The sequence below is a fragment of the Cheilinus undulatus genome, linkage group 10 (genome assembly GCF_018320785.1).
Source record: "Cheilinus undulatus linkage group 10, ASM1832078v1, whole genome shotgun sequence".
In the NCBI taxonomy this organism is placed as follows: Eukaryota; Metazoa; Chordata; class Actinopteri; order Labriformes; family Labridae; genus Cheilinus; species Cheilinus undulatus.
In genome coordinates, this window is record NC_054874.1 from 47,554,781 (window position 1) to 47,566,606 (window position 11,826).

Genomic DNA, 11,826 nt, shown 5'->3' on the forward strand with positions numbered 1-11,826 from the left:
TCATCCTTTAAACACTTTAAAGCTTCTAACCCCCTAGAGCCCTGGGTTTACATGTAATCCTCTGTATCTGTGTATTAAGTAGTTCTGTTGATTCCCACAGTAGCGATCTGTCTATAGTGAATAAAGTAATCTGTCTATAGTGACTATAGTGATCTGTCTACAGTTACTATAGTGATCTGTCTATAGTGCCTATAGTGATCTGTCTATAGTGACTAAAGTGATCTGTCTACAGTTACTATAGTGATCTGTCTATAGTGCCTATAGTGATCTGTCTATAGTGACTAAAGTGATCTGTCTACAGTTACTATAGTGATCTGTCTATAGTGCCTATAGTGATCTGTCTATAGTGAATAAAGTGATCTGTCTATAGTGACTATAGTGATCTGTCTATAGTGACTATAGTGATCTGTCTATAGTGACTATAGTGATCCGCCTATAGTGACTATGGCGATCTGTCTATAGTGACTAAAGTGATCTGTCTATAGTGACTAAAGTGATCTGTCTATAGTGACTATAGTGATCTGTCTACAGTGAATAAATTGATCAGTCTATAGTGACTATGGTGATCTGACTATAGTGAAAAAAGTGATCCATCTATAGTAACCAAAGTGATCTATCTGTAGTGATCTGCCAATAGTGACTATTGTGATCTGTCTATACTGGCTAAAGTGATCTGTCTATAGTGACTATAGTGATCTGTCTATAGTGACTATAGTGATCCGCCTATAGTGACTATGGCGATCTGTCTATAGTGACTAAAGTGATCTGTCTATAGTGACTAAAGTGATCTGTCTATAGTGACTAAAGTGATCTGTCTATAGTGACTATAGTGATCTGTCTACAGTGACTAAATTGATCTCTCTATAGTGACTTTAGTGATCTGACTATAGTGAAAAAGTGATCCATCTATAGTAACCAAAGTTATCTATTTATAGTGATCTGCCAATAGTGAATATTGTGATCTGGCTAAAGTGATCTGTCTACAGTAACTAAAGTGATCTGTCTGTAGTGACTAAAGTGATTCACCTATAGTGACAATAGTTATCTGTCTTTAGTGGCTATAGTGATCTGTCTATAGTGACTGCAGTTATCTGTCTATAGTGACTGAAGTGATTTGTCTATAGTGGCAATAGTGATCTGTCTAAAGTGACTAAAGTGATCTGTCTATAGTGACTATAGTGATCCATTTATAGTGACAAAAGTGATCTGTCTTTAGTGACTATAGTGATTGTAGTGATCCCTTTATAGTGATTAAAGTCATCTGTCTATAGTGACTATAGCAATCTGTTTTTAGTGACTAAAGTGATCTGTCTATAGTGACAATAGTGATCTGTCTATAGTGACAATAGTGATCTGTCTATAGTGATTATAGTGATCTGTCTATATTGACTATAATGATCTGTCTGTAGGACTGTAGTGATCTGTCTATAGTGACTATAGTGATCTGTCTATAGTGACTATAGTGATCCATTTATAGTGACAAAAGTGATCTGTCTTTAGTGACTATAGTGATTGTAGTGATCCCTTTATAGTGATTAAAGTCATCTGTCTATAGTGACTATAGCAATCTGTTTTTAGTGACTAAAGTGATCTGTCTATAGTGACAATAGTAATCTGTCTATAGTGACTGTAGTGATCCGTCCATAGTGACTAAAGTGATTTGTCTAAAGTGGCAATAGTGATCTGTCTATAGTGACTATAGCGATCTGTCTACAGGGAATAAATTGATCGTCTATAGTGAAAAAAGTGATCCATCTATTGTGACCAAAGTGATCTATCCATAGTGATCTGCCAATAGTGACTACTGTGATCTGTCTATACTGGCTAAAGTGATCTGTCTATAGTTACTATAGTGATCCGTCTATAGTGACTATAGCAATCTGTCTATAGTGACTAAAGTGATCTGTCTATTGTGACTAAAGTGATCTGTCTATAGTGACTATAGTGATCTGTCTACAGTGAATAAATTGATCTGTCTTTGTGACTATAGTGATCTGACTATAGTGAAAAAGTGATCCATCTATAGTAACCAAAGTGATCTATCTATAGTGATCTGCCAATAGTGACTTTGGCAATCTGTCTATAGTGACTAAAGTGATCTGTCTATAGTGACTATAGTGATCTGTCTATAGTGACTATAGTGGTCTGTCTATAGTGACTAAAGTGATCTGTCTGTAGTGACTAAAGTGATCCATCTATAGTGACAATAGTAATCTGTCTATAGTGATTATAGTGATCTGTCTATAGTGACTATAATGATCTGTCTGTAGTGACTAAAGTGATCCACCTATAGTGACAATAGTTATCTGTCTTTAGTGGCTATAGTGATCTGTCTATAGTGACTGCAGTTATCTGTCTATAGTGACTGTAGTGATCCATCTATAGTGACAAAAGTGATCTGTCTTTAGTGACTATAATGATCTGTCTATAGTGACTATAATGATCTGTCTGTAGTGACTAAAGTGATCCACCTATAGTGACAATAGTTATCTGTCTTTAGTGGCTATAGTGATCTGTCCATAGTGACTGTAGTTATCTGTCTATAGTGACTGAAGTGATTTGTCTATAGTGGCAATAGTGATCTGTCTAAAGTGACTAAAGTGATCTGTCTATAGTGACTATAGTGATCCATTTATAGTGACAAAAGTGATCTGTCTTTAGTGACTATAGTGATCCATCTATAGTGACTATAGTGATTGTAGTGATCCCTTTATAGTGATTATGTCATGGTTACTTTGAAAGTTAATTTTATTGTTATGGACTTCCGGTTTCCGGGTTCCGGGAACCGGCCTTGTTGCTGGTAACTTGTCACTGCTTTCCCTGAGGTTCACCATCCCCCCACGGCGCTGCGGAGAGTTCTCACACCTGCGATTAATCACTCATCACTACTCACCTTCAAGAGACGCCTGGAAACTCTCTGCAGTGCCAGAGTTTCGCTCTTTACTCCCCGTGGTAAAGCTCCAGCGCTCGGCTCAGTATCTCCTGTGATTCTTTGATTGATTTCTGTACTTACCTGTGGATTCTCCTACTAACGTGTCTCTCCTCTTTTCCAGTGCCTCACTCTCCGCTCACCAGCAGCTCGGCTCCAGCACTCTCACCCACGAAGATTTCCCCTCACTCTCCGGACATTTGGATTCCCCCCCCTTTTTCCTGTGCACAATAAATCTCTTAAAACTGCTCCCGACTCCGCATCTGGGTTCATCCACCACGCACGCACACAACAGATTAAAGTCATCTGTCTATAGTGACTATAGCGATCTGTTTTTAGTGACTAAAGTGATCTGTCTATAGTGATCTGCCAATAGTGAATATTGTGATCTGGCTAAAGTGATCTGTCTATAGTAACTAAAGTGATCTGTCTGTAGTGACTAAAGTGATCCACCTATAGTGACAATAGTTATCTGTCTTTAGTGGCTATAGTGATCTGTCTGTAGTGACTAAAGTGATCCACCTATAGTGACAATAGTTATCTGTCTTTAGTGGCTATAGTGATCGGTCTATAGTGACTGCAGTTATCTGTCTATAGTGACTGAAGTGATTTGTCTATAGTGGCAATAGTGATCTGTCTAAACTGACTAAAGTGATCTGTCTATAGTGACTAAAGTGATCCATCTATAGTGACAATAGTAATCTGTCTATAGTGATTATAGTGATCTGTCTATAGTGACTATAATGATCTGTCTGTAGTGACTAAAGTGATCCACCTATAGTGACAATAGTTATCTGTCTTTAGTGGCTATAGTGATCTGTCTATAGTGACTGCAGTTATCTGTCTATAGTGACTGAAGTGATTTGTCTATAGTGGCAATAGTGATCTGTCTAAAGTGACTAAAGTGATCTGTCTATAGTGACTGTAGTGATCCATCTATAGTGACAAAAGTGATCTGTCTTTAGTGACTATAATGATCTGTCTATAGTGACTATAATGATCTGTCTGTAGTGACTAAAGTGATCCACCTATAGTGACAATAGTTATCTGTCTTTAGTGGCTATAGTGATCTGTCCATAGTGACTGTAGTTATCTGTCTATAGTGACTGAAACTATAGTGATCCATCTATAGTGACTATAGTGATTGTAGTGATCCCTTTATAGTGATTATGTCATGGTTACTTTGAAAGTTAATTTTATTGTTACGGACTTCCGGTTTCCGGGTTCCGGGAACCGGCCTTGTTGCTGGTAACTTGTCACTGCTTTCCCTGAGGTTCACCATCCCCCCACGGCGCTGCGGAGAGTTCTCACACCTGAGATTAATCACTCATCACTACTCACCTTCAAGAGACGCCTGGAAACTCTCTGCAGTGCCAGAGTTTCGCTCTTTACTCCCCGTGGTAAAGCTCCAGCGCTCGGCTCAGTATCTCCTGTGATTCTTTGATTGATTTCTGTACTTACCTGTGGATTCTCCTACTAACGTGTCTCTCCTCTTTTCCAGTGCCTCACTCTCCGCTCACCAGCAGCTCGGCTCCAGCACTCTCACCCACGAAGATTTCCCCTCACTCTCCGGACATTTGGATTCCCCCCCCTTTTTCCTGTGCACAATAAATCTCCTAAAACTGCTCCCGACTCCGCATCTGGGTTCATCCACCACGCACGCACACAACAGATTAAAGTCATCTGTCTATAGTGACTATAGCGATCTGTCTTTAGTGACTAAAGTGATCTGTCTATAGTGATCTGCCAATAGTGAATATTGTGATCTGGCTAAAGTGATCTGTCTATAGTAACTAAAGTGATCTGTCTGTAGTGACTAAAGTGATCCACCTATAGTGACAATAGTTATCTGTCTTTAGTGGCTATAGTGATCTGTCTATAGTGACTGCAGTTATCTGTCTATAGTGACTGAAGTGATTTGTCTATAGTGGCAATAGTGATCTGTCTAAATTGACTAAAGTGATCTGTCTATAGTGACTATAGTGATCCATTTATAGTGACAAAAGTGATCTGTCTTTAGTGACTATAGTGATTGTAGTGATCCCTTTATAGTGATTAAAGTCATCTGTCTATAGTGACTATAGCAATCTGTTTTTAGTGACTAAAGTGATCTGTCTATAGTGACAATAGTGATCTGTCTATAGTGACAATAGTGATCTGTCTATAGTGATTATAGTGATCTGTCTATATTGACTATAATGATCTGTCTGTAGGACTGTAGTGATCTGTCTATAGTGACTATAGTGATCTGTCTATAGCGGCTATAGTAATCTGTCTATAGTGACTGTAGTGATCCGTCCATAGTGACTAAAGTAATTTGTCTAAAGTGGCAATAGTGATCTGTCTATAGTGACTATAGCGATCTGTCTACAGGGAATAAATTGATTGTCTATAGTGAAAAAAGTGATCCATCTATTGTGACCAAAGTGATTTATCCATAGTGATCTGCCAATAGTGACTATTGTGATCTGTCTATACTGGCTAAAGTGATCTGTCTATAGTTACTATAGTGATCCGTCTATAGTGACTATAGCAATCTGTCTATAGTGACTAAAGTGATCTGTCTATTGTGACTAAAGTGATCTGTCTATAGTGACTATAGTGATCTGTCTACAGTGAATAAATTGATCTGTCTATAGTGACTATAGTGATCTGACTATAGTGAAAAAGTGATCCATCTATAGTAACCAAAGTGATCTATCTATAGTGATCTGCCAATAGTGACTATGGCGATCTGTCTATAGTGACTTAAGTGATCTGTCTATAGTGACTATAATGATCTGTCTATAGTGACTATAATGATCTGTCTGTAGTGACTAAAGTGATCCACCTATAGTGACAATAGTTATCTGTCTTTAGTGGCTATAGTGATCTGTCCATAGTGACTGTAGTTATCTGTCTATAGTGACTGAAGTGATTTGTCTATAGTGGCAATAGTGATCTGTCTAAAGTGACTAAAGTGATCTGTCTATAGTGACTATAGTGATCCATTTATAGTGACAAAAGTGATCTGTCTTTAGTGACTATAGTGATCCATCTATAGTGACTATAGTGATTGTAGTGATCCCTTTATAGTGATTAAAGTCATCTGTCTATAGTGACTATAGCGATCTGTCTGTAGTGACTGAAGTGATCCATCTATAGTGACAATAGTAATCTGTCTATAGTGATTATAGTGATCTGTCTATAGTGACTATAATGATCTGTCTGTAGTGACTAAAGTGATCCACCTATAGTGACAATAGTTATCTGTCTTTAGTGGCTATAGTGATCTGTCTATAGAGACTGCAGTTATCTGTCTATAGTGACTGAAGTGATTTGTCTATAGTGGCAATAGTGATCTGTCTAAAGTGACTAAAGTGATCTGTCTATAGTGACTATAGTGATCCATCTATAGTGACAAAAGTGATCTGTCTTTAGTGACTATAGTGATCCATCTATAGTGACTATAGTGATTGTAGTGATCCCTTTATAGTGATTAAAGTCATCTGTCTATAGTGACTATAGCGATCTGTTTTTAGTGACTAAAGTGATCTGTCTATAGTGACAATAGTGATCTGTCTATAGTGATTATAGTGATCTGTCTATATTGACTATAATGATCTGTCTGTAGGACTGTAGTTATCTGTCTATAGTGACTGAAGTGATTTGTCTATAGTGGCAATAGTGATCTGTCTAAAGTGACTAAAGTGATCTGTCTATAGTGACTATAGTGATCCATCTATAGTGACAAAAGTGATCTGTCTTTAGTGACTATAGTGATCCATCTATTGTGACTATAGTGATTGTAGTGATCCATTTATAGTGATTAAAGTCAACTGTTTATAGTGACAATAGTGATCTGTCTATAGTGATTATAGTGATCTGTCTATAGTGACTATAATGATCTGTCTGTAGGACTGTGGTGATCTGTCTATAGTGACTATAGTGATCCGTCTATAGCGGCTATAGTAATCTGTCTATAGGGACTATAGTGATACGTCCATAGTGACTAAAGTGATTTGTCTATAGTGGCAATAGTGATCTGTCTATAGTGACTAAAGTGATCTGTCTATAGGGACTATAGCGATCTGTCTACAGTGAATAAATTGATCGTCTATAGTGAAAAAAGTGATCCATCTATAGTAACCAAAGTGATCTATCTATAGTGATCTGCCAATAGTGACTATTGTGATCTGTCTATACTGGCTAAAGTGATCTATCTATAGTGACTATAGTGATCTGTCTATACTGACTATAGTGATCCGTCTAGAGTGACTATAGTGATCTGCCTATAGTGACTAAAGTGATCTGTCTGTAGTGACTAAAGTGATCCATTATAGTGACAATAGTGATCTGTCTATAGTGACTATAGTGATCTGTCTATAGTGACTATAATGATCTGTCTGTAGTGACTAAAGTGATCCACCTATAGTGACAATAGTTGTCTGTCTATAGTGGCTATAGTGATCTGTCTATAGTGACTGTAGTTATCTGTCTATAGTGACTGAAGTGATTTGTCTATAGTGGCAATAGTGATCTGTCTAAAGTGACTAAAGTGATCTATCTATAGTGACTATAGTGATCCATCTATAGTGACTAAAGTGATCTATCCGTAGTGACTATAGTGATCTGTCAATAGTTACTATAGTGGTCCGTCAATAGTAAATAGTGTTCTGTCTATAGTGACTGTAGTGATCTGTCTCTAGTAAATATAGTGATCTGTCTATAGTGACTATAGTGATGTCTGTTGTGAGTAAAATGATCCATCTATAGTGGCTATAGTGATTTATCTAAAGTGACTTTGGTGCTCTGTCTATAGTGACTTAGACATTCAAAATTCATTAGTCAGTTTTATAGTAAAAAAAACATGACACGTGAATAAAATTTTCCTTTTTATTATTTTTCTTAAAAAACAAATATACATAAGAAATGATAAATATAAAAAGTCAACCAAGAAGAAAGAAAAACTCTTCAATGTTACAAAGAAGTTCTGACTGCAGAGAAAACCTAAAGACTAGAGTTAACACTGACTCGTAGAGCTACCAACGTTAATACCGACTCATAAAGCTACAAGTTAACGCTGACTCATAGTGCTACAAGTTAACGCAAACTCATAGAGCTACAAGTTAACGCAAACATATAGAGCTACAAGTTAACGCAAACTCATAGAGCTACAAGAAAATGCAGACTCATAGAGCTACAAGTTAACGGCAACCTATAGAGCTACAAGTTAACGACGACTAATAGAGCTACAAGTTAACGCAGACTCAGAGCTACACGTTAACGCTAACTTGTAGAGATACAGGTCAACGCCGACTCATAGAGCTACAAGTTAATGCAGACTCATAGAGCTACAAGTTAACGCCAACTCATAGAGCTACAAGTTCACATGGACTCATAGAGCTACCAGCGTATATAGACTCAGAGCTATGAGGGTTAACGTGGACTCATAGAGCTTCTCGCGTTAACCTGGACTCATAGAGCTATGAGGGTTAATGCTGACTCGTAGAGCTTACAGAGTCAACGTTGACATGTAGCGCTACAATGATTAGCGCCAACTTGTAGAGCTACGAGAGTTAACGCTGACTCACAGAGCTACGAGGGTTAACGCAGACTTGAACAGCTACCAAAGTCAACTTTGACATGTAGCGCTACGAAGGCTAACGTTGACGGGTAGAGCTACGAGTCAGTCTGAGCTTGTTTCGGTGACCTCCAGTGAAAACCGGCTCAAACTAGTTCAGTCCAGTTAAAAACCAGTTAGATGGGGTTAAAATGTGAAGAGACAAGTCGTTTAAATCCTAACAGCTGATTATTCACACGGTGATTCAGAGCTAACACACGGACATGCAACAGCTTCTCTATGAACAACAGTCTCACCTGGCAGGGGTTTTCTTTTTGGATCGCTGTTGCCATGACAACCACAGCTACAGGTGGGGATGCTCCAGCTATGAGCTGGCATGGTTATGAAAAAAATACTGACTGGCTAACTTGTTAGCATTTAGCTCTGGAGGTCAATTAGCACAGCAGCTGAATAGCTCTTTTAAAAACTAATGAGAGGCGGCTCCATGTGTCTGCTCTTTAAAGTGAATGATGAGATGTGGCTCCATGGTTCTGCTCTTTTCAAGAACGATGAGAGCCAGCTCAATGGTTCTGCTCTTTTAAGTGACCAATGAGAGCCAGCTCCATGTCACTGCTATTTTAAGTGACCAATGAGAGTCGGCTCTATGTGTCTGGTCTTTTAAGTGACCACTGAGAGCCAGCTCCATGTGTCTGCTCTTTTCATGAATGATGAGAGCCAGCTCCATGTGTCTGCTCTTTTCATGAATGATGAGAGCCAGCTCCATGTGTCTGCTCTTTTCATGAATGATGAGAGCCAGCTCCATGTGTCTGCTCTTTTCATGAATGATGAGAGCCAGCTCCATGTGTCTGCTCTTGTAAGTGACAGATAAGAGCTGTCTCCATGTGTCTGCTCTTTTCAAGAATGATGAGAGCCAGATCTATGTGTCTGCTCTTTTCAGTGACCAATGAGAGCCAGCTCCATGTGTCTGCTCTTTTTAGTGATCGATGAGAGCTGGCTCCATGTGTCTGCTCTTTTAAGTGACTGATGAGAGCCAGCTCCATATGTCTGCTCTTTTCAAGAACGATGAGAGCCAGATCCATGGTTCTGCTCTTTTAAGTGACCAGTGAGAGCCAGCTTTTTTTGTCTGATCTTTTGAGTAACCAATGAGAGCCAGCTCCATGTATCTGCTCTTTTAAGTGAATGATGAGGCCAGGCTCTGTTTTCTGCTCCTTTAAGTGACCTGATGAGAGCCAGCTCCATGCGTCTGCTCTTATAAGTGAATCGCTTTTCTTTCTTACTCCTGCAAAATGTAAGAGTATACCCCTCACTGTATATCTATTCTTATCTAAGAAGTTGGCTCCAGCTTAATCACCAGGACAGCTTAAATGCCAGGGTGACTTATGTACACGTATAAAGTGCTGAGTCATGTGATGTCATTATCGTAGCTGCACAAACTTCCTGTGCTTGTAAATTCCTCTCTATTAATTGTGTATCACAAATGGCCGCTCCACTGTTCAGCCCTTTGGAATACTTAGCCACACAGATCACACCATCAGGGGTCAGCACCTCTTTTTAACCGCTTTTCCTCCTCATTAGGCCATAACATTGCATTTAACACTACTGCAGGAAGTACTGATCAGTAATTGGATCAGATGGATATTATGATCAACAATGATTCTGACTGGAGCATCCCTTGCCCACCGCTCACCTGTCCTCCATGAGAGGGCTCAGCGTGATCTCTGTGTGCTGATTGGTCGGATCGTTGGTCAGCAGAACTGAACAGTGTTATCCCAACAGACTTAGGTGTTAAATGTTACAGATTAATCATCAATATGTAATCAATCAATCAGAGATGTTCTTTAAGTCTAATAAAGTTTAACCTTATAAGTCCCTGCATGTACATATGTTAGAATTTACATTATTGTAGTCCTGAATATCCTTTAATACTTAAGTAATTTTTAAAAAATGTTTGGAAAATAAGCCATGAATTTTTTTTTGACATTTTTCAGTTTGGATATTTGGGAGAATTAGTACTTTTTGTAGGATATTTAAAAAAAAATTTCAGAATTTTCACATAAATTTTAGTTAATTTGTTAATTTTAGTGAATTTGTGTGGGTTTTAAAGGACATTTCCACTAAATTAAGCCCTTTTATTGTAAATATAGTTGATGCTTGTCCTCAAACAGTCCTTGTAGTCCCACATCCCTCTCTCAATGACTGAAGACCCCCAACATACTCGGCCTGAACATCTGCTCTAAAGCTGTTCCAGGTCTGGATTTTCTGCCAAAGCAGGACCTTCCGGAAATTTGGGGACATTATTTTTGGTCTAAACTACCTCCTGTTCAAAGACAAGCCTAAGCTTTTAACCTATCAGGTCTTACTGATCCCAAAGAAGAGGGAGAAACTGAAACACATCCAGACTAAAGCTCGGTAGGCAATAGTTGACAACTTTTGGAGAAGTGGAACTGGCACGCCTCACCAATTCCACTTTTCCAAAAGTTGTCCAACATAAAAGAAAGGCTGTTGGGATAGTGATTCAATGAAAGTCTGGGTTTAAAAAGTTGTACCAGAAACAAATGAAATAAAAGCCCTGATTCAGAAAATAATCAAAACAGTAGAAATATTCCATTAGCACCGAGTTCAGTCTGAGTGAAAGAAGTTGGAATGAAGCTGTCTGCAGGTTTGGATCACTACAGACCAGGTGATTCAAAGGCAAGTGTCAAGGCCTGGTCCCACTAATTCAGGGCCTGTCATGATCCATTGTTATTTATCTAAATGGTCCTTGAGTGTGTGGTGTTGTGATATCTGGAGATTTTTTTTGTCAGATCTAAAGAATTTCTGTGAGATCTGGAGAGTTTCATTCAGATCTGAAGAGATTCTGTCAGATCTGGAGAGTCTCTGTCAGATCTGGAGAGTTTTTTCAGATCTGGAGAGTTGTTTTCAGATCTGGAGAGTCTCTGTCACATCTGGAGAGTTTCTGTGAGATCCAGAGAGTTTCTGTGAGATCTAGAGAGTTTCTGTTAGATCTAGAGAGTTTCTTTCAGATCTAGAGAGTTTCTGTCAGATCAAGAGAGTTTCTTTCAGATCTAGAGTTTCTGTCAGATCTAGAGAGTTTTTGTGAGATCTAGAGTTTCTGTCAGATCTGGAGTTTCTGTGAGATCTAGAGAGTTTCTGTGAGATCTAGAGTTTCTGTCGCACTTAGAGTGTTTCTCAGATCTAGAGTGTATCTGTCAGATCTAGAGAGTGTCTGTCAGATCTATAGAGTTTCTGTCAGATCTAGAGAGTTTCTGTGAGATCTAGAGAGTTTTTGTGAGATCTACAGTTTCTGTCAGACCTAGAGTGTATGTCAGATCTA